Here is a 25,084-nt window from a genome sequence, read left to right as displayed (position 1 = left end):
AGATTTAGACAGAGACAAAGGTCTTCCTTCCGTTGGTTCACTCCCCAAATGGCCTCAACTGCAGGAGCTGGGACAATCTAAAGCCAGGAGCCAGGCACTTCTGGGTCTCCCACGCTAGTGCAGGGGCCCAAGCACTTTGGCAATCTTCTGCTGCTTTTCCAGGCCATAGCAGAGGGCTGGACTGGAAGAGGAGCAGCTGGGACTCAAACCAGCGCCCATATGGGATGCTGGGCAGGCAGAGGATTAACCTATAGGATTAGCCCTCTATAATTGATTTGTAAGAGTGCTTCATAAATTAAGGAAATTGGCAAAATTAATTTCCTGTTTTATTTTCTTGAAAATTAAATGATTTCAGGGCACAGCCAGTCATGAGTGAAGATCTCAAAGTCGAGTAGCCCATGATAAATATTAACACAATAACTTCAAACTAACTTTTTGATTAAAGTTAGAGATCAAAAGGGATAATGTCTCATGTATACTTTGTGTATACTTTCCTTGTAGAAAAGTTTGCACAAGCTACAATATAAGGACATTAAATGTATGAATTTTGGTAAATGCATATAGCCCATGACCAATACCTGTTTGTAACTCTTCCCTCAAATTACCCTCTTTCTTTCATCAATACCCACCCCAACTCCTGTTAATACCTACAGGTAGCCACTAATCTGAGTTTTCCCTGTTATTTTATTTCATTTTATTTTACTTATCTTTTTTTTCTTTCATACTAATCGTTGAACTTTTTACTTAACATAGAGTTAACCATATGTGTATAAAGTTAATTGAAAGTAGATCTTAGTTAAAAAGAATAGTAAAGATAAGAGAGGGAAAAGGAAGGGGGTGAGAGTGTGGGTGGGAGGGTGGGCATGGAGAGAAGAATCACTATGATCCTAAAGTTTTAATTGTGAAATGTATGAAGTTTGTCACTGTAAAGCAGTATAGTCCTGCATACATTCCTACAGACTTAGTTCCAAAGGTACAGCTTAAAAACTTGCTATGGGACCCCAAATCCCCCTAAGCTAGATGGTAAAAATAGCATTTAAAATGTTATAGAGATCCTATGGAGAGTTTTAAATGTTAAAGTCATCATGTAGAGAGGATCAAGTGTTAAAGTGGTTATATAAATAGGACCAAGTGTTTAATAATAATAATAGAATTAAAAAGGAGTGAATGCTCCAACATGGAAAGCAGTCTATACAGCAAACTTATGGAATGACAATTGCCTTAAGTAGCACTCTGACCTTAGAATCTGCCCTAAGGCATTCTGGTCTGGCTCAAAAGCCCAGGGGAGAATTTCAGGCCTGGAAAGCCAAGACACTGTGGCAAAAAATGGTCTACATGAAGGACCTCTATGGGTGAGACCCCATGGAAAGCAGGGGCCATCAAAGAAGGAAGTACTTTCCTCTGGAGTGAGGAGAGAGTTTCCACTTCGCCTATAGCCTTGTTGAAATACTGAAGGAATTTGTGGATCCAAAAGGCTTCCATAGCCTAGGCAGCTCATGACGAGAGCCTTGGGTGACCACTGAGGTCATACATAAGAGTGTTAATTGTTAAATAAACAGGAGTCACTGTGTGCTAACTTCCCATGCAGGACCTCTGTCCTCAAAGAGTTGTATTATGAGACTTAGTAGTAAAACTTGTTCTCAAAGAATGACTTTGTTTTAGTGTATTAAGTGGAAGATATTCTTATGTCTCATAAGTTATAGTTATGTATAAGTGCTCAAAGATGTATCATTCTTGGGTTCTTCTTTAAAGAAAATTAAATTAAAAAAAAAAAGTGAAATTACCTCTGAGATGCAACAATGACTTTGAACAGCCCTTGTCTAGACTGTTGAGGACAGTTTTTTTTTTTTTTTTTCCTTTCTCTCTTTTTCTTCTTCATACAAAGTGTTGAACTGTTTACCTAAAATAGAGTTAATCTTCTTTGTATAAAGTTAAGTGAAAATAGATCTTAGTAAAAAAACAAGACTGGGAACAAGAGAGGGAAGAGGAAAAGGGATAGGAGTGTTGGTGGGAGGGCAGATATGGTGGGAAGAATTACTATATTCCTAAGGTTGTATTTAAGAAATGCATGCAAATAAATAAATAATTAAAAAAAAGAAAAAAGGCAGTATATAGTGGGTTTTTCTTCTTCATTGAATAATCAATCTCTATCTATTAGTTGGGGTACCTAGACTACTTAAATTTAGTGAGATTACTGATGCAGTTGCATTTAAGTCCACCATTTTGCTATTTCATTTCAATTTTTCCCACCTGCAAGCTGTTCCCTTTTCCTTCTTTCCTGCCTTCTCCTAAATTGTGTATTTTATGACTCAATTTTATGTCAACTGTTAGCTTATCAGATATAAATGTTTTCTTTATAGTAGTTTTTTGGGCTTATAGAATATATCTGTACCTTATCATAATCCGTCTTCAGATAATTTCATGCCATTTCTATGTGGCATAAGACGCTTGTATCAATATACTTCTGCCACTGTAACCACAGTGGATGAACTTTACAACAGTGCATTTCCATGCTACAGCACCCTACCCTCTGCCTCTGTGCTGTTAGCATTCTGCATTGTACTTTTCCATATATTGTAGCCCCACAATACACTGCTGTTGTATTTACTTTAAATGATCAGTTATCTAATAAGGAGGACTATACAGTTTTCAAAAAAAATTTATTTCCCCAGATATTTATAATTTCTGATGCTCTTTACTCCTTACTGTAGAATTAGATTTCCATGTGGTATTATCTTCCTCCTGCCTGAATGACCTCCTTCAACATTTATTATACTACAGTTAATGCTGATGATAAATTTTCTAAGACATCCTCATTTAAACTCATTTCTGAAAGATGCTTGATCTGAATAAAGAATTCTAAGTTGCCATTTCTTTCTTTCACTATTTCAAAGATGTTGTTCTATTGTCTTCTCACTCTCTTTCCAACAAGTTTGCTATTATCCTTATCTTTGTTTATCTGTGTATAGCATGTCTTTGTTTTCCGGCTGTTTGTAAAATTTTAACCTGGGGATTCTTCCAGGCATTTGGCCTAGCAGTTAAGATACTGGTTAATATTCCTATGCCACATATTGGAGTGCCTGGCTCTATTCCTGTCTCCAATTTATTAATAATGCAGACCCTAGGTGGCAGTGGTCATTGCTTAAGTCATTGGACTCCCACCACCTAGAGAACTAGATTGACTTCCCTGGTGCCCAGCTTTGTCCCCAGCTGGGAGCCATTGTGGATGTTTGTGGAGAGAACAGATAGGAACTCTCTCTTTCTCCTTTTGAATTGCTCCCTCTGTCTCTCAATTATATAATAAAAATTTAAAATAAAATAATAAATAGAATTTTGTCTTCATCACTTGCTTTGAGCAATTTGCTTGTGATATACCCTGGTATACTTGTCTTTATTTTTTTCAGGGGTGGGATTGTTTTCTGTGTAGATTTTACGATTTAGATAATTTCAGACATTCTTTTTTAAAAGATTTTATTTGTTTATTTATTTATTTAAATATTTTATTTATTTATTTGACAGATAGAGTTACAGACAGTGAAAGGGAGAGACAGAGAAAAGTCTTCCATGCACTGGTTCACTCTCCAAATGGCCACAAAAGCAGGAGCTGGGTCAATTAAAGCCAGGAGCCAACAGCTTCTTCCATGTCTCCCACATGAGTGCAGGAGCCCAAGCACTTGGGATATCTTCTACTGCTCTCCCAGGCCACAGCATGGTGCTGGATCAGAAGTGGAGCAGCCTGATCTTGAACCTGCTGCCATATGCGATGCCGCACTGCAGGCAGAGGATTAACTTCCTGCACCACAGGGCCACCTGATTTTATTTATTTGAGAGGTAGAGTTACAGACAGAGAGAGGGAGAGACTGAAAGATCATCCATCTGCTGATTCATCCCCAAATGGCTGCAATGGCTGGAGCTGTACCAATTTGAAGCCAGGAGCCAGGAACTTCTGGGTCTCCCACATGGGTGCAGGGGCCCAGGCACTTGGGCCATCTTCCACTGCTTTCCCAGGCCATAGCAGAGAGCTGGATCAGAAGAAGAGTAACCAGGACGTAGACTGGCAACCATATGGGATGCTAGTGCCACAGGCAGAGGCTTAGTCCACTACGCCACAGCACAGGCCCCAGACATTATTTCTTCAAATACTTTTCTGTTCCCTCTTGAAGAACCACAGCCACACACACATTAGGCTCTATGTTGTTCTTTTTAAAAAATACATCATATTTCAGAAGAGCTTTAATTTACGAAACAAAAATTGTGAAGTAGTAATACAAAGAGTTTCATTATTCTTAACCTGGCATATATGTATATTCATCACAAGGAACCACACCCAGCTTCGCCTCATTTTTTTAAATCTAAACTCTGTTTAGTATTTCTGGTCTTTTTCTGTTCATTTGTGAAAGTTCCCATTGCTGTGTCTTTAAGTTCATTTATGTTTCTATTGTGAATCCAATCCAGTATACTTTTCATCTCAAATATTTGTCTCTAGAATTTTTTTTTTTTTTTTTTTTTGACAGGCAGAGTGGACAGTGAGAGAGAGAGACAGAGAAAAAGGTCTTCCTTTGCCGTTGGTTCACCCTCTAATGGCCACCACGGCCGGCGCACTGTGGCTGGCGCATCACACTGATCCGAAGCCAGGAGCCAGGTGCTTCTCCTGATCTCCCACGCAGGTGCAGGGCCCAAGGACTTGGGCCATCCTCCACTGCCTTCCCAGGCCACAGCAGAGAGCTGGACTGGAAGAGGAGCAACCGAGACAGAATCCGGTACCCCAACCAGGACTAGAACCTGGAGTACTGGCGCCACAGGCGGAGGATTAGCCTAGTGAGCCATGGCACTGGCCTAAATCGCTGATTTTTAATAGGATATTGGGCATTTACAATGTTAAGTGTTAGGTTTGTTTTTTTTTTTGTTTTTTGTTTTTTTTTTTTTTTTGCATTCCTGTAAGTATTCTTGAGCTATACTCTGACACACAGGTGAGCAACTTAGAAATGCTTTTCTAGCTGTTAGGTCAGAATGGAGCAGCTTTGAATTTAGGGCTCACCTGCCCCATGGGCAATATCTGAGCTCAGCAGGCTAAGGTTTTCCACTGTGGCACTAAACGGATGCAAAAGTATTTCCTCTGCTTCTTTAGAGTGAAATGTTCCCTGGACTCAGGCAGTTTCCTTAGAACTTGTGCAGGTGAGTATTCGGCTGAGGACTTGAGGGAGCCCTCTCAGATCTCTGTCTCAGGGCAACTCTGTCCTTCTCTTTGCCATGTCAGCTCCAGCTGTCATAACCTCCTCAGACTCCCTGTTGTGTCTTCTGAACTCAGGGAGACGCATACCTGATCCAGACGTCAAGCATTTCAGCAGAATAGCTAGTAAAATCATTTTGCTTAAACCAGATTGCACACAGATTTTTGCTGCTTGTGTTGAAAGATTCCCACCTATTTACTGAGCCTCTGCAAGTTGTTTCCTAGCATGTGTTTTGGTGTATAAAGAAAGAATTCCAGCAAATCTCAGAGAACCTCTGCAGGGGTCTATTAAAATAAAATATAGCTAAGATAATTTTTGTTTAATTCAAAAGCAATTTTAAACTACTAGTGGGATGAAATAGAATCAATATCTTGATATAATTCTCCACATGTTATTCCCTTCAAACTGTTAAGTTTTATGCAAATGGATTATTTAATTCACCTTATGACTAAATGCACTCAGTATAAAGACTATATATGTGTATATGAAGACATTTATACCACCACCACCATTAGAAAAAGTGTAAAATAAAATGTAAAGATCATCCAAAATCTCATGGCCCAGTAATAGTACTTATTTCTACTTCATAAGAAAATCTTTAATAATTGGGCAGATGTCCATAAACATTAGGTTATCCAAAGCTATTTTCTTTTCTCATTTTATCATTCTTCAGAAGACTTAAATTTTAATGTGGCCAATCCTCCATTTTTTTCCATTCAGTTGATCTTTTTGGTGTCGTACCGTATGTTTCAGGTTCCTCTACCAGTGATGGGGAAGGTCTGAGCCATGGACCATATAAGGTCCACAGAATCGTTTGGTCTGGCCCTTCCAAGACAACTGCAACTGAGACTTAAATTGGTCTATTGCAGGCTTATTATGAAGATAATTTTGTATAGCTCGCATATGATGTTATAAATATTCAAATGGCCCTTGACAGAAAAAGGGTTCTCCACCCCAAAACACCAAAATTGTAACTACATTCTCACACATTCTAAAATTTTAATCTTTGCTCTCCACATTTAAGAGTTAACCATGGAATTAATCTTTCTATGTGGTGTAAAGTAAATATCTAGCATTATTTTTTTGTATAGAATACAAAATTTTCCAACCTGTTTATTTAGTGCCATACATCCCCCCATTAGTTTGTATTACCCACGTACATGCCCCTGGGAGGCAGCCCATGATGACTCAAGTAGTTGGGCTACTGCCACCCACGTGGCAGACCTAAATTGAGTTCCCAGCTCTCAGCTTTGATCCGACTCAGTCTCAGCCATTATAGGCAAATGGGGAGTGAACCAGCAGATGAGACTGCTCTCTGTCTCTGTCTGTCTCACTGTCTCTTAAATTAGCAAATAAATAAAGAATGCCAACACTGCAGCCCTTCATGCTGTCCTGTATAATTGAATCAGAGATGTTGGATTTGTATTATCAGTAGCATGATTCCAATTAAACTATCCAATTAAAAACTAGTAAAGGATACAGATAGACATCTCTCCAAGTAAGAAACACAAATGGCCAATAAGCACATGAAAAAATCTTGAACATTTATAGTCATCAAGGAATTGCAAATCAAAAGCACAGTGAGGTACTACTTTATACTGATTGGGTTGGCAATACTAAAAAAAGGCACATAGTAAGAGTTGTTGAGGATGTGGATAAATTTCAACCCTGAGACACAGCAGATAAGAATGCAAAATTATATAGCTACTGTGGACACAGTCTGGCACTTCCTCAAAATACTAAACAAAAACTTACCCTAAGACCTAGAAATTCCACTTCTAGTGATATACCCAAGAGAAACACAAACGTATGTTCAAGAAAGCCTTGTACATGAATGTTCATGGCAGCTTTATTCTTAATAGACAAAGAACAGAAACAACCCAAATTGTACTATCTGAGAACAGATAAATAAGATGTGGTAAATCCATACAATGAAATATTATTTGGCAATAAAAAAGAATGAAGTATCAATACATGCTATAACAATGATGAACCTTGAAAAGACTATGCCAAGTAAAAGAAGATTAGACATTGTGCCATTATATATATATATATATATATATATATATATATCATTCAGAATAAGAAAATCTTTACAGAGATAGATTAATGCACTGGGCCAGTGGATGGAGGTGATTGAAAAGAGGGAAATTTGAGGAAATGAGCTGTGAATTAAGGGTGTGAGCTTTCATTCGGCAGTGATAAAAATGTTCTAAATTTAATTTTAGTGATAACTGAACAATTCTCAGTATAAATAAACCACTAAATACTACACTTCAAATGGGTGAACTGTTTGGTATAATAAGTATACCTTAAAATAGATGCTATTAAAAATTCCATCTTGAGCTGATTTAGCCACACTTGATGAATATGCAAATAAGTACTTTAAATATGGTTTGCTTGGAAATATCTTAAAATTTTTCTTGACTTTTTCTTTAATCCATAAGTTATTTAGGAGAATTTGAAGTTTCTGAATATATGTAAGTTTTGGCTCCACATTATAGCCAATTTTTAAATTAATAATTATAACAAAAGAAAAATATCTGTAATTTGTTGCTTTAAAATATTCTGTTTTATTAGAATGGAATATTAACAAGTTTCATGAATAGTTCATGTATATTTTCAAAGAAGATAATATATTCTCTATTTCTTGTATGCAGTGTTTTATACTCCAGATATTACTTCAAGTTTGTTATTTTTTTGCTTATAATTTCTATCTCTTATTACTTTCTTATTTGGTCTGTGATAGAGTTGTGTTAAAGTCTCCCATTAGCATTAATCAATTTCTCCTGGTAATTCAACCTGCTTTCCTTTTATGTTTTGATGCTTTGTTTTCAGTTGTGTACAAGTTCATGATTGTGTATCTCTTTCATAGTTTTCTTACTTTATTACCATGTAGCATTCCTTTTTATCTCAAAGTTTGCTTTTTCTTATGTAGTATTAATATTGCTAATCCAACTTTGCTTCTCCTTTGGTTCATTGTGCAAGATATACATAGTCCCTGACATAAAATAGTTAACCTTAGAACTTTTTGTTTTCATGATGTTGAAAAAATGATATTTATTCAACATAAGCCATACTTTGAATTTTGATCTTTTCCTGGTCTAGTGAGCACAGTGCTCTCTCACTGGGCTGGGCAGCAGTAGAGAGCCGCATGTCCCAGTCAGCCCCACAGTTACAAAGGGAAACAAGCGATACTCTACAGTGCTCTCTGCAGCTGAGCTATGATGTTCAGTAGGTTAGGTGTATTCAACGCATTTTCAATTTACCGTATTCTCAACTTCTACTTGGGTTTGTTGGACTGAATCTTATTTTAAGCAGTTAGAAGAGTGGTAACCTATTACATGGAACGGAAAACTAATACAGACAAATTGTGATGTAATTTTTAAAAGATACCTTAATCTCCAGTTCAGTCAAAGGGGCTGGAGGAAGGCATTTTCAATACATTAGATGCCTTTGAGGGTATTAGCTTTATAGGTGGCACAGTATATCTTTATGCTTTGAAGACTTGAATGAGCACATTTTCATTTGAATTCTAAACAGTCCGAAGACTCATTTCTTATTGGGAACCTGTCAACTTTAAATACTTCTAAATAGATGTTCACTTTCTATTTCCAATGGATAAAACAAGACTAGTCTGTTTATTAACAATATAGAATGTGTTTCCCACAGAAGACCAATACTGATCACATTCCCCAAAAACACGATCAGATTTCAGCGTACTGCAAAGAGAGAAACTTTGTGGACAACAACCACTCTGTCCCCAGCGCAGCTAGTGGGATTGTCTCAATGGGCTGGCTGATGTGACTAATAGAGGTGACCAAGGTTTGGTGAGGAAATGCCAAAGGCATTATATTTTAGCTGGATCTCTGCAAGTCTTAAAAATGCAAATATCTCTCTACTTTAATTTCCTAATTATTTCTCTTGGCCTGTATGTAGAAAGTCAAGTGGTACATCAGACAATGGACTCAGAAGAGGAAGTGAACAGATAACACTCAAGAATGAAAGGTCAGTGCTGATGCCAAAGTCAAGATCCAAGTCTAAGAAGAATAAAAGATTGCTGTGGTGGAAAGAACATGAACCTGTTTGCTCCTTTGTGGAATCAGAGTTGACCAGAGAACCAGGTAGGATCTTATCTAACACAGACCAGCAGTTTCTTTTAAGTGAATCTAAACCTAGGTTCCAGGTTGTAGGTAGAGATGGACATAGGGAAGCAATATCTTTTTCACAACTATCTGTGTCCTAATAAGAAGCAGATCACATGTAGAATAATGTAGGTTCTGTCAACATTAAATTTAAATGGTAGTATGAGTTGGATCTCCCTAATCTGAAAATCAGAAATCTGAAATACACCAAAGTGCAAAAATTTTTCAACACCAACATGATGCCACAGATAGACAATCCCAGACCATGAAACTTCATTTCATATACAACATTATGAAAAAATAGTTTAAAATTATCTCCTAGTTACATATATAAGGTGCATATATAACACAAATGGATTTCATGTTTAGTTTTGGGTGTTATCCCCAATATATCTCATGATATATGTATAAATATTCTAAAATTTGAAATCTGAAACACTTCTGGTTCTAAACATTTTGGATAAGTGAGTTTCAGCCTGTATTAACATGAGCCTTAACTTAAGGAAATACTTGAATTGATATTAAGGCTTACTAACAAAATGAAGAATGTTTACAATAGGAAGAGTTTTAAAGAAAAAAGATTTTTTGCTCTTGTAAATGTGTCTGCTCTGGTGACAGAATTTTAAACCTATGAGGAAATAATAGAACCAAAGCTTAATTGTTTTAAGTGACAGTTTATCTATATCAAATCTGCAAATCAAAGATACTATTTGATTTAGACATGAGTTTTTTATCATTACTTATCATGTAATTAGATGAGATGTTTTTAATATAACCTGCACAACTTTTTAGAAAACGTGAGTTACAAACAAGGATGATATCAAGAGACAATGATTTGCTAACCTTAGAATTGTTTCAGAGATTGATGTGTAATAAAATCTTGTTTGGAGATTTGATTTTTATGGCAAATGTATTTTGAGTTAGAAAGGTAAGAAGTGATCTTTTTTTGTATGCTATCATTTGGCAAAGATGGGCTTTTCTTTCTTTTAAGAGTGTTATTTAAAAAGCATTTCTATCATCAAAAAATTAGTGTTATTAGTTATACAGAATTTATTCAGTATAAACACTGGACCTGTTATTATCTGAGACAAAATTGATAGAAAAAAAAAAGGTATTTCCCAGTTTGGGACACTATTTATTGCAATGATTCTTGAAGATTAAAATGGAATGCTTCATTTGTAGGTATGCACAGTAATTTATTTTAGAAAGCATAAACACTGGACAATATAAGCCCCACATTAACCTTAGGACATCCAATGAGCTCTAACAGATGCATTGATTGTGTGTGCATTGGAAGGATGGAGAGATACCCAATATCAGGACACGTCTCAGTGCCAGTGTCCTCACTGGAGTTGTGGGCTTAGGTGGCAGAACCTGTGTGGCATTAATAATGCTAAATGATGGTTAGAACAATTTAGAAACCTCCAACAGGACTAATTTTGCATGAATAAATCAAATTTGGATGTTAGTACTAATTATACTAATTAAATCTATGATATGACTCAATTTTATAGATTCTAATTCACTGATATTATTAATTGCACTTCATTTCTGTTACTCTGTGCCTAGGTGATAGTTTGATGAGTAACATCAGGTAGTAAGAGTTTATAGGATATCCATAAGCTGTACTTTGGAAATTTATGCTCATTAAATAAATTAAAAAAAAAAAAAAATAAGAGTTTATAGGATAACCAGATGGCCCTAACCAGAAACACCAGATTGTGCTCTTGGTCTGTCTCCAGAGTTTAGCACTGATTTTTATAGGCTTGCCCCTGCCAAGGGGTTAAATCACTAATAATTTGGTGTGGGTAATTACCTGTAAATTATAAAAGAGTACAAGAGTTTAGACAAAGAGAAAAGAAAGAGCTACACTCTCAGTTGTTGAATCAGTTATAAAACAATGAAAATCAGTGAATGCAAGTTTTGTGGGCCACATTTTTAGTAATAACAAAGTTGAAAACACTAAACAGCATTTAACACGTAACAACACAGAGAACCAGCCCTAGAAGAGTTGGTTTTAGAGAAGGATTGCTTTCTAACCTTGGGTTCCTGTTTGGACTTAACGGCTATTGGCTGGGCATGTGAATTCCATTTAAATGCAGAAATTATTTATTTTGATATTTTTGCTTGAGAGTTTTCTCAATGTATTTTTCTTGATGACTTTAGAATGCTAATGAAAGATTGTCCAATGACTATATTATTTTAATTCCATGATCAATTAAGACTTCACACAATATAAAAAATTGAGTCTAAATTAAAGACAGTCTGAGACCTGCCATTGTTGATAATTCCAGATGTGTGTGAATTCACAGGAGTATCTTTATGCAATGGACATACTCATTGGCAACCACTTTTTTAAGGGATAATCAGGATCCTTTGAGACATTCACTGGTGATTCAAGAGCTTAACTGAGCTGTAAGAGTGACAGAGTATCCCCTAAGGATCTCAGAATTTGTCCCCGTAGGTTCTGCTAAAGTGTCCAGGTTACATTTTGAAAAGACATTGGCTACGATTCATACAGACCTGTTTTAATAGTTAACAGTCAGCGTTGGGATCCTCCCAATTAAAATTAAACGAATTCCACTTCCAGCAGCTTGGCGATCTGTCCCTTGAGTCTACCATCTGTCCAGATAAACCCCCAAATCTCAGGCTTACACCAATGCAAGTGTGTTTCTTGCACTTAGAATCCTAAACAGGTGTTCTAATTGACAGGCCTCCGCCCGCCTCCTGCTCCCCAGGCAGGGGTGCGAGGACTCGGGCTTCACTGATCTGCAACATGTGGTTTCCAAGCTGGCTGTCTTCACTGGAAAGGGTAAAGGAATGAAGGATTTGTAGTGGAGGTTTTTATGGGCCAAATGCTATTGACCCCAACTCAGACATATGACCATATCTAACTAACTTCAAGGGAGTGTGGAATATACAGACTGGCTCTGAGCCTAAGAAAAGGAATTAGATTTCACGAATAGCTAGTTTCTGGCACACACACAGTTATCCAATTATTTCAAAAATCTTTAAACGTTTTTTATTATTTTTAGTTTTATTGCATTGCTTCTGATTTCTCAATATGAATTTCTTACTTGTCTATAGAATATCTCCATTAAAATGTTGATGTATTTTTCTATATATACTTACACATGCATGTTACCATAGACATGTGTATGCATACTATGTATGCACAGATGTATGTATACACATGTATAATTATATAATATGCACCTATAAAATATATGTGTGTTTATATAATCCAAGGTCACATACTTAGGGCCAGATCCAGAACTTGTGACCAGGATTGATAATTTTGACTTCACTACATGGCTTCATTTCATTATACACCTCAAGCTCATATTTGTAGAGAAGACAAGGCCCATGGTGTAGTACTTTTGATCATTTGTATCTCTATTGCAAATTCCAGTAGTGGATAATAAATATCACAGAATATATGTTCAGATTATAGCCACTGGGCACCAGATATTGTACTCTTTTTGTAGTGACTTTTACCACTTCTTCCAAGTTTTATTTATTTATTTTTTTGACAGGCAGAGCAGACAGTGAGAGAGAAAGACAGAGAGAAAGGTCTTCCTTTGCCGTTGGTTCACCCTCCAATGGCCGCCGTGGCCGGCGCACCGTGCTGATCCGCAGGCAGGAGCCAGGTGCTCATCCTGGTCTCCCATGGGGTGCAGGGCCCAAGCACTTGGGCCATCCTCCACTGCACTCCCTGGCCACAACATAGAGCTAGCCTGGAAGAGGGGCAACCAGGACAGAATCCGGTGCCCTGACCGGGACTAGAACCCGGTGTGCCAGCGCCGCAAGGTGGAGGATTAGCCTAGCAAGCTGCGGCGCCGGCCTTCCAAGTTTTATTTTAATATTAATTATTTCTTTACCATATTGACTCAGAGACTTATTATCATATCCTGAAACTATAGAAGTTGGAAATGGGCATTGACAGATGAAAGTAAGAAAAGGAAGGAAGGGTGGTATGAGTCTGAACTTTCTAAAGATTCCCAAGATTCAAAGAGTGAATCTACATCATTTGCATCCTTTCCCAATGTCCAACAAGGGTGATTCAATGGGAGAGCAGTGAAAAAAAAAAAAAAAAAACTAGACAAAACATGGTACTTGTAAGTACAAAAATTGATATGGAGCTTGAACCAGGAAGCTGACTGCAAAACAACAAAAGGAGCCTGTTGATCTAGGCAGGTATACACGTTTTGTGGCATTATTGGTAACACCGCTATCTATGCCAGTCCTCAGGGCGGACAGCTGCTCCTTGTTATGCTGCCAAGTAGGAGTCCAAGAGAGAGTAGAAAATTCAAATGTGTTGTTCATAAAGAAGCAAACTAAAATGCAAATAAACTTAGGGGAGGAATTATCTATTCAGTGGAGAGCACTAAAAAGGCAGAAGTCCTTGGCATAGGCAATATTATTTAAAAGAGACTGTCAAATAGCAAAAGAACAGATAGCCATCCTGAGGTGGAACGAAGGCAATGTTCTGTTGTGGTCTGATAAGGTAATATGGAAGGATTGTTCCCAGGCAGCTGCTGCCCATTAGATGAAGGTGGTGAGAGACTCCACCGAGAGCCCTTCAGACAGTTATGTGAAAGTATGCACACACCAGAAACTCTATTGAAAATGTTAGATTGATCATGCTCCAAGTTTTATTGTGGCTAGAATATTCTCTGGGTAAAGGGAAAAAGGCCAGACTTGGATTGTCCATATGTCTTAAACACTTAATGAAAAATTACATTATATTAATTCCTTTATATCCTCTGTTACTTCTCCAAGAGACTGGCTAAGATTCAGACTGTCCTCATAGGCCTCCACTGATTGAAATGGACATTTCTTGGCTTTCTTTTTTCTATTTCAATTTCTTATTTTTGCTTTCTGAATTTCAGCTTTAAACTTATTGAAGATAGAATCAATGCTTTATTGATCATTTACTATGTGCCAGGCTCTGTCTAAATGGTTTATCTCTTGCGATCTTTATTACAATGCTGTAAAGGAACTAATTGTAAAAATCACATTTTATAAATGAGGAAACTACTTTGCTTAAGGATATACAGCCAATATATAGAATAACCAGAAAATTTATTGCATGTCTCAGTCCAATGCTCATGCTATTCTCTTAGAAGCATTAGGAGACCCTGACATTGGGTTTGGACTTGAATGATGTTCTGCCGTTCCTCTTACAGATAAACAGAATAGCTTCAACTTCCACTCTATGCTTCAGATACAACATTGGTTCCCGGGTCATCCCATTTCTCATAATCTTGAGCAAGTCACTTCACCTCAGTGTCTCCAGTAACAAAATGATGCAGCTGGACTGGATGACCTCATGCATTTCTTTCAGCTTTAGGAACTCTCTAGCATAAGCAACCGGTTGTGCCATCTTCCAATCACACTACCCACTGGGATAACTGTGAAAAACTTACAAGAGCATGCTTCATCGCTGGGTAATTCCCCTTCCTTTTTCCCCTCATTATAGGTAATTATTTTTAAAATGAAAAAGTAGGGAAACTTTCCTGTTTGGCCTCTAAAATAAGAAAGCTGGGTGCGATCAATTTCCCATTCAATTTCCCATTCATCAAGATGAACTTGAGATCCAATGTCAATCAGTTCCCCCATCTATGAGCATAAGGATAACCCAGATAACTTTAGAAAGACCCATTTTTTCATCTAGCGAAACAGAAGTACCTTCTAGCCGGCGCCGCGGCTCACTAGGCTAATCCTCCGCCTTGCAGCGCCGGCACACCAGGTTCTAGTCCCAGTGGGGGTGCCGGATTCTGTCCCGGTTGCCCCTCTTCCAGGCCAGCTCTCTGCTGTGGCCAGGGAGTGCAGTGGAGGATGGCCCAAGTGCTTGGGCCCTGCACCCCATGGGAGACCAGGAGAAGCACCTGGCTGCTGCCTGCAGATCAGCGCGGTGCGCCGGCCACAGTGCGCTGGCCGCGGCAGCCATTGGAGGGTGAGCCAACGGCAAAGGAAGACCTTTCTCTCTGTCTCTCTCTCTCACTGTCCACTCTGCCTGTCAAAACAAACAAACAAACAAACAAACAACAACCTTCTTTCTGGACTGACAGCTGATTAAAGGCACTTCTACAAAATACTGTTTTCTAAAGGAACCATGTGCAGTCACTCCAAAAACTGGGCAGCACATGTAACTTTATCCCTCTATCCCTACTGGTTCAGGAGGTGTTTTTGTGATACTTGTTTCATCACAGGAGCAAATCATAGGACAGCATAGTAATTTCATTTACCCACTTCCTGGAAGCCATTCACAAAACAAAACAAGTACAAATGTTTCTCAGTTGTGCCTTCTAACTTTCTTAGTGGTTGAAGCACATCTTTCTTGTAATATAAAACCTGGATACTGGGGCGGCGCTGTGGTGTAGTGGGTAAAGCCTCTGCCTGCAGTGCCGGCATCCCATATGGGCCCTGGTTCAAGTCTCGGCTGTTCCACTTCCTATTCAGCTCTCTGCTACGGCCTGGGAAAGCAGTAGAGGATGGCTCAGGTCCTTGGGCCCCAGAGACCTGGAGGAAGCTCCTGATTCCTGGCTCCTGGCCTCAGCACAGCTCTGGCAGTTGCGGCCAACTTGGGAGTGAACCTGTGGATGGAAGACCTCTCTTTCTCTCTCTGCCTCTCCTTCTCTCTCTGTGAAACTCTGATGTTCAAATAAAGAAATTAATTAATTAAAAAATATAAAACCTGGATAAGGGATTTGAACTAAGCTTTAAATGATAAATAGGACTTGGACATATAAAAATACAAAAGAGAAAAACATAAGTACTGAAGCTACAGCAAGAGAATATAACTAAGAGACAGATGTGAAGGGAAAATGATCAATGGTTTGGTTTGCCTGGAGTGCATGTTATGCATAGAATAAGATGGGAATAAGGCTAGAAGGGTAGATGGCAACTGAAGGTGGGTTAGAATGTCAGTCTAAGAAGTGCTTCCTTTTGGCTGGCACCGCGGCTCACTAGGCTAATCCTCCGCCTTGCAGCGCCGGCACACCGGGTTCTAGTCCCGGTCGGGGCGCCAGATTCTGTCCCGGTTGCCCCTCTTCCAGGCCAGCTCTCTGCTGTGGCCCGGAAGTGCAGTGGAGGATGGCCCAAGTGCTTGGGCCCTGCACCCCATGGGAGACCAGGAGAAGCACCTGGCTCCTGCCATCGGATCATCGTAGTGCGCCGGCCGCGGCGGCCATTGGAGGGTGAACCAACGGCAAAGGAAGACCTTTCTCTCTGTCTCTCCCTCTCACTGTCCACTCTGCCTGTCAAAAAAAAAAAAAAAAAGTGCTTCCTTTTTGAAAACCAAGCTTTAGGGTGCTAGTCATAGGAATAGTTAGGATAAAAGGTGGAGCAGATGTGTAATGGAAGAGGATGGCAAGTTCAATGAGGAATATATTGCATTTGAGACGTATTTAGGTTCTTCTCGTTTTGCTAGGAAGACTCAGAACGAGGAAAACTGGAAGAAAGGTGACATGGTGTGCTGAGATATTCCCTTGGCTGTTCCTTATATCATGCAATTTCCAGCACAATTCAGTAGAACAGAACATCCTCTTGATGCTGTTAAAAACACAAAGCCTTAACAGTTCCACAGCTTATCTCAGTCCTTAGCTATCTGAGGGAGTAAAGGTGACATAAGAAGTGAGAGTGGATGGGAAATTTAAGATAAAATTTCAAATAAATTTATTGAAGCTGTTGATAAGAGGAAAAAGACGTGCCAGACTTGCATTTTGGATTCCGTTTCCAATGTCTTCATAATAGCATAGGATGAAGAAAACTTAATGAGCCTTTCAAACAACCAAATGAAAGTTATTGATAAGAACAAATGATGGAAACAATAAACTTTAACTGTATAATGCAAAGGGTAATCACAACACAAGAAAATTACTTATATATAAAAGGCAATAAAATACAAAACAAAAACAAGGTGCTAATGCATTGCTACTTTTTACATTTTGACATAGTAAGTTGCCATTCACATCAAAGGATGTTCTGACATGTGGATCAAAAAGAAATTTCTGACAGTACAAATGACTGAAACAGAAAGCAGTGAAAGCCCTGTTCCCGTCTCGGGAAGCCTTATCTGTAGTTATTTTCTGCAGCCTGGTTCTGTTGGTGGAAGCTATTTCCAAAGGTGTGGAGCCATAAAGATAATGGGGATTGATAGACAGAAAGGGTAAGCTGAATACGGTGTAGCGTTCAGTCAACAAGGCAGAATGAGATCATCACACCCTGTAACACTGGAAACAGCAAATGAAAGACACCGTGCCATGAAGACTCAAGAAAATAACCCTGGGCAGTGATACAAGGAGATCATTACTGAAAGTCCAATTGCTTCACAGACTTTAGGTGCACTATGTCTTATAATTTGATATATATGTGTGTGTGTGTGTATATATGTATGTATATATATGTATGTGTATATATATATATAATTCCTTGTCTCAGAAGAAGAGGACTTTCTATAATAAATAAAGGCTTAGACAATACACTTACAGTGAATTCTCCAGAAGGTGAGAAAATGAAATGGAGCATGATACTAACACCTAACTACTTTCCCCACCATTCGGGGTCTAAAGTCAGGAGAACTGGCTTATTCCAGGACTTTCTGTTGATCCCATGAGTAAACAGAGAGGAATGAGTCTAGAACAGCCTGTAGAGGGCTTTGAGAGTTGTAATAGGGCTTGGAGCTTTGAAAAGGTTAAAAACTCTGACTATGCAGAGGGTCATTTACATATGATAGAGTTATGTCCTGATAAATTCCTCCCTAGTTGAACTGCAGTAAGTGGAAAATGCATTGAATCTGTCCAGCCTCCTGGACGTCACAGGTTAGACACTGTAGATTGCTGGCTGTGTCCCGTGATCCAGGGCCTGTGAGCTGCAGCTGCTGCCACTGCCCCACAGCATGAGAGGGGATTGGTCTTATGTCACAGGAAAATATCAGAATTCCCAGTACAGTCTCTATGGAATGTGTAGCACTTTTGCACCACCATGAAGTGAAAAAAAAAATCACAAGGCAAATCACTGTAAGGCAGAGATTGTTTATTTCCCTGAAGAAAATATGACTGGCAGTAGGCATTATGGCAGAGAGAGCTAAGCTGCTGCCTGCAGTGCTGTCACCATATGTGGGAGCACCAGTTTGAGCCCTGGTTGCTCACCTTTCTTTCTTTCCTTCCTTCCCTCCCTCCCTCCCTCCCTCCCTCCCTCCCTCCCTCCCTCCTTCCTTCCTTCCTTCCTTCCCTCCTTCATTCCCTCCCTCTTTCTTTCTTTCTTTCTTTCTTTCTTTCTTTCTTTCTTTCTTTCTTTCTTTCTTTCTTTCTTTTTCTTTCTTTCAGATTTATTTCTTAATTTGAAAGGCAGAGTTACAGAGAGAGAGATGGAGAGACAGAAGGGAGAGATACCTTCCATATGCTGGTTCACTCCCCAAATGACCGCAATGGCCAGCCCAAATACAGGAGCCAGGAGCAGGGGCCCAAGCCCTTGGGCCATCCTCCACTGCTTTCCCAGGTGCTGAATAGGAAGGGAATAGCAGGGAGCTGAATAGGAAGTAGAGAAGCCAGGACTTGAACTGGCACCCATATGGGATGCCAGTGTTGCAGGCATGGCTGTACCCACTATACCGCAACACTGGCCCCATTGCTTAACTTCTAATCCAGCTCTCTGATAATGTGCCTGGGAAGGCAGCGGAGGATGGCTCAAGTGATTGGGCCCCTGACACTCATGTGGGAGACCTGAATGGAGTTCTGAGCTCCTGGTCTCAGCTTGGCCCAGCCCCAGCTGTTGCAGCCATTTGGGGAGTGAACCAGTGGATGGAAGATCGATTCTCTCTCTCTGTCTGTCTCTCTCTCTGTAACTATGCCTCTCAAATAAATAAAATAAATCTTTTTTTGAGAAAAAAAAGGAAGTTATATGAGATTCAGAGGGGGCTTGGAGGGCAGTAACATGATCAAATCTGTGTTTTATGAAGAGCAATGTTGCAGATAACAGCGTAAACTAGGAAAAGGAGCAATATGAACTAGGAAGAAAAGGTGAAAAGCTGTGATGAAACCTGCCCATGGGTATGGATATGGCCTAAGATATATTCTTGATAGGAGAAAAGAAGAATCTTGAATGGTTACCATTGAGAGAAATAGAGAAAAGGATAGAAAAAAGTAGATTTTCAAAGGAATAAGTACTCCCAATAAATTTTTGCCTGAATTTGAGGTAAATGATAAGGGAAAGTGATTTTACAATGCCTTTTTTTTTTCAAAAGATTTATTTATTTATCTGAAATGCAAAGAGTTACAGAGAGGCAGAGAGAGAGAGAGAGAGAGAAAGAGAGAGAGGTCTTCCATTCTCTAGCTCACTCACAAAATGGCTGCAATGGCCAGAGCTGGGTCTATCAGAAGCCAGGAGCCTGGAGCTTCATCCAGGTTTCCCATGTGGGTGCAGAGGACCAAGGACATGGGCCATCTTCCACTGCTTTCCCTGGTGCATAAGCAGGGAGCTGGATAGGAAGTAGAGCAAGCAGGATTCGAACCGGTGCCCATATGTGATTCCAGACCAGCAGATGGTGGCTTTACCTGCTATGCCACAGTGCTGGCCCTTCATGATGCCTTTTTGTGTTAGTTGGTCATGAGGTCCATCCTGGCTCAAAGACAGCAGGACTAGGAAGGATGTTTGGACAACAGGATACAGTAGGGGATAGCATTGTGGCACAGTGAGTTAAGCTGAGATGCTGGCATCCCATGAGTGCCAGTTTGAGTCCCAGCTGTTCTTCTTCTGATCCAGCTACCTAATAATGCACCTGGGAAGGCAGCAGGAGATTGCCAAAGTGCTTGGACCCCTGCCACCATGTGGGAGACCAGGGTAGAGTTTCTGGCTTCTGGCTCTGGCCCGGCCCAGCCCTGACTGTGCAACCAGCAGATGCAAGTTCTTTCTCTCTGTCTCTCTCTTTCTGTAACTCTGCCTTTAAAGTAACTAAATATTTTCTTAAAAAAAGGGAGGATGAAGTAAAGTGGCTGAGCGGGTAATGCAAAAGGATGTAAATACATGAACAAAAAGGGGAATTACAGAAGAATTCAAATAACACAAAATCCCGACACCGGATCCTGAAACCTTCCCAGCTGGCTGTCTTAACTCTCATTTAGCTTCATTTATGCCCAATCTCTGACACTAATCCAATTCTAAAGTCAGGGAGAATTACTAATAAAAAATTTAGGTAACTCAGCATCAAGTCAGCCACACTGCTTATCTTACTCTGACCAAGTAACTGCCTCCATTTCTTGTCCTTTTTCCTTAAGACTCTGACTTGGTTACATTATTCATGCTCATTGTTACTCAAGCTGAAGTCCCTTTGGTCCTTCTTGGACTTTGCATGTTACTCTTGAACCCTAGTATCTACATGGAGACCTTTCAGGCAGACTAGACTTCTCTGTCCCCATCTTCCTGACTCTTAGCTGACATAGCCGCCTTCCTGTGCATTATTTCTCTAGTTAGGCTTTGGGCAAAAGCTGTTATAATAAAGAGATTCCCCCCTCCAAAGATAGAGAGACTTAAACTACGCTGAAATGTAGTGTTTGCATGAAATAAGTCTCAAGGTGAATGATCCAGGTCGACAGAACAGCTCTATGCTCATTTAGGGACCCAGGCCTGTTTTGTTTCCTTTAATACACAATTAGCACTTTCTGAGGTGTTGCTCTTGATCATGGAGTTGAAGCAAAGCCATTACCACATTGACATTCCCGGGCACACCCCAAAGTGGGGGACCAGCAATTCTCCTTTAAGCAAGTGAAACAGACTGGGCACATACCATTTTCATCACATTCCATTGGAAGGAAATGGAATTAGTCATATTACCGTGACTAGGCTCAAAGTAGGCTGTGAAAAGTATAGTTGAGTGTTTCCATGCCCAGCTACAATAAAAGCGGAAACCAGGACAATTAGCTATCTGCCACATTTGCTCTGGCATTGTGAGCCAGTTTGGGCTCATGCAGCTCATTCATGTCCAAGCATGAATTCAGAATGACAATATTCATTTTTAGAAAACCACCAGTATGACAGAAATATCACCTTATGCACACCTATCAACATGGTCAGATTTTCTGCTTTCTTTTAATTGGTGTGGATTTGTGTGGAGCTACTAAACTTTATACTTCTAGATCTGAAATTTCCAGCATCTGAGTTTCTTTAATGAGTGATAAAAATGGAACACCCAGCACAAGGGTGGTAATTTCATGGTTTATAAGCCACTATTCCTCTCTTTTTGTTCACAGCAATCATTGCTTATGAATAATTATATCCTTTTCCATGGAGTGTGAATACAGCTTCATGATCGTTCGCAACACAGCACTCCAAGGAACCACCAGTAGTCACTGGAAGTTGGTGTTAGAGAGATTAAAGCAGTTAGCTATCCCTGGGTAGTTGAAAACTACTCAAGTTTCAGAAATCATTATGAATTTGTTATTGTTTACTTAAGGCTTTCCCTTGATAGTGATAGAGACACATTGTTTGGGCAAACAATGGGGAAATTCTATATCTTTAAGCAAGAAATACTTCTAATTCTCCAGGCCCTCCTTGCCTAACTCACCTCGTTATGACTAAGTAGCAGAGGTTGGAACACACTGTTAGCAGACAATACTCCTAGTAAGCTTGTGCTCCAGACATTCACCAGCAGATAGTGTTAAGCGCCCTCGGTTCTGAAGGGCCTACAGATTCACGCAGGCAACAGAAATTACTGGATTTTATTTAAAAAAAATGGACTGTCACAGACATTAGAGTTTTTAAATTTTCTGCATCCCAGAAGAATTCTCTAAAATTGCATGGAAATCCTCAGCTAAGTCAAGTAATGTGTATCACTTGTTGAACTGGCCCCTGTAAATTCTGGACAGGCAGGAAAAGAAATGGAAAAAGCTTCAAAATATAAGCAAAGCAAACCCTAAAATGCTTCAGTAAACCAGCTCACTGTGATGATATTGGAAACAATGAATTTTTAGCTTTTGTCCAAGAATTTTTCTAAAAAGCGAATTAGGTCCATTATTGATGCAAAGACTCTTCACTTTAATAATAGAGGATAACATTGTTTTTCAACTCTCAATTCAAAAAATTAAGACTCTCCGCCACAGATTTTTCAAATTCTTTTACTGGTTTAGCCCTAGACCATACCAGCCACTGAAGATTATTCTACTTTCAGGGCAATTGTGTGAAAGAGACATTTCTGTTGTTTTCAAAATGACATTGTAGATGGGCAGACTGTGATTATAATATCACCTAGGAACTACCTAGATAATTTTTTTAGACATGTAGAGCAACTTGTTTAGGGTCTTAGGAACTCTATATGAAAGAACAGTTTACAGGGAGGTAGGCAGGAGTAGGAGTAATCTTTGAGATCATCGACCTTCCAGGTGGTTTTTTTTAATTTTTATTTTTATTTATTTATTTATTTTTTGACAGGCAGAGTGGACAGTGAGAGAGAGAGAGACAGAGAGAAAGGTCTTCCTTTAACCGTTGGTTCACCTTCCAATGGCCGCCACGGCTGGTGCGCTGCAGCCGGCACACCACACTGATCTGATGGCAGGAGCCAGGTACTTATCCTGGTCTCCCATGGGGTGCAGGGCCCAAGCACTTGGGCTATCCTCCACTGCACTCCCAGGCCACAGCAGAGAGCTGGCCTGGAAGAGGGGCAACTGGGACAGAATCCGGCACCCCGACCGGGACTAGAACCCGGTGTGCCGGCGCCGCAAGGCCGAGGATTAGCCTAGTGAGCTGCGGCGCTGGCCCCCTTCCAGGTTTTTGTTTCCACATAGATGAGAGAAAAAATTTAGTGTGAAATATCACCTCCTGTCTTGTCCATGTCATATATTTAAGTGTAAAAGAAAAATGTAAAAGGACATATAGGATACAGAAATATCTATATATTCAAATATATGCATGACATCTTAACTATACATGGAATATCTATGCTTGGAAAGTCTTGGGAAGGAAAACCAAGACTGCTCATAGCATCCCTTTTATATGTTTATAATTTCTCACCATGTTAATATATTATGTGGTCAAAAATTAAATATGAAACAATTTATCATTGCTACATATTTTCAAAAACACCCTATAAGATTTCTTAATAAGTGTCATATATAATTTTTGTATCTTTGAATGAGACTGTGCTCTAAATATTAAGGAATATTGTGGGGGTTAGTGTTGTGGCATAGTGGGTTAAACTGCTGCCTGCAGTACTGGCATCCCATATGGGCAGCGCTTTGAGTCCCAGCTGTTCCACTTCCAATCCAGCTCCCTGCTAGTGTGCCTGGGAAAGTAGGGGAAGATGACCCAAGAACCTGGGCCTATGACACCCATGTAGGAGACCCAGATGAAGCTCCTGGCTCCTGGCTTTGACTTGGTCTAGCTCTGGCTATTATGGCCATTTGTGGAGTGAACCAGCTTATGGAAGCTTTGTCTTCTCTCCCTCTCTTTCTCTCTCTCTCTGTAACTCTGCCTTTCAAGTAAATGAATAAATCATTTTTAGAAAAGAATATTGTAATTGGACATAAAAATTTTGGACTGACTAGTGCTCTTACACAGTGCTTGGACAAAATACTACTCCACTGTCCTCTACCTTGTGAATTATGAGAAGTTTGATATCAGTGTTTTTCTTTGCTAGCTTTTATGATTTTCTCTTTATTCTTGAAGTTGTACATTTATACTATGTGATTGGGCATACATTGCTCTATTTTTATTTTATTTTAATTTATTTTTATTTTTTACTTGGTTCTGGAAGCAAATCAATGGTCTAAAATGTGGGGAGCAACTCAGACTAGACTAAGTTACTGGAATTAAGACTTATTCTATGCATCTGCTCTCCCACAATATGGCGCTGGGAGAGGAGTAAACAACTTCTACACAGCTGCCTCTCGCCAATTTGATGAGCTGCAGGAGCTGATCCTGCTCCTGATTGGAGGAGAGCAGCGTGCTCGGCATGTGGGTAGCAGAGTTGGGATTGGTGGAAGAGGACTATAAAGGAGGAGACAACATGCACCAGGAACATCCGGATAACATCTGAGCAGCCCCCGAGAAAGCCGGCCGGCGGTTTGACGCACCCCGCGGAAGTGGGGAAAGTGGCAGGGGGAACCGCCCTTCCACGGAGGTGGAAGGGTTGGCAGCCAACCTGGGAAGGACCAGCAGCAAACCCGGGAAGGGCCGAGCAGACAAAAGAACAGCGCAGGGTCTTGTGTCATTCCTCTGCAAAGAGGGGGAGCGACACTAAAATTCATGTTTTAATCTAATTTGGAATATTTCCAGCAATTAATATTTTATATATAGCCTAGTACCAATCCTTCTATTCTCTGCTTCTGCAATTTCTATTCAGTACTTTCACTAATAATTTTTGTTTAGTTATAATGAATAAATTAAAATTTATGAATATAGTTAAATTATATTTTGGATTTTCTATCTATCTTTCATTCTCTTAACTTCTACATTATTTTTTCTCTTTGACTTACTATAGAGGATTCTGGATGGGCATCTTCTTAGGACTATTTTTCAAATCACTAGCTCTTTTTTAAATATTTTTTTTATTTATTTGAAATTTAGAGTTACAGACAGAGAGAGGGAGAGACAGCGAGAGGATTCCATCTGCTGGTTCACTTCCTATATGGCTGCAGCAGCTGGAGATGGGCCAACCCAAAGCCAGGAGCCAGAACCTTTCTCCAGGTCTCCCACGTGGGTGCAGGGGTCCAA

This window comes from Oryctolagus cuniculus, chromosome 2 (assembly GCF_051225735.1).
Source record: "Oryctolagus cuniculus isolate XC-2025 breed Fujian yellow rabbit chromosome 2, ASM5122573v1, whole genome shotgun sequence".
Lineage (NCBI taxonomy): Eukaryota > Metazoa > Chordata > Mammalia > Lagomorpha > Leporidae > Oryctolagus > Oryctolagus cuniculus.
The sequence above is the reverse complement of the archived record's forward strand: the minus strand, read 5'-3'. Positions refer to the sequence as shown.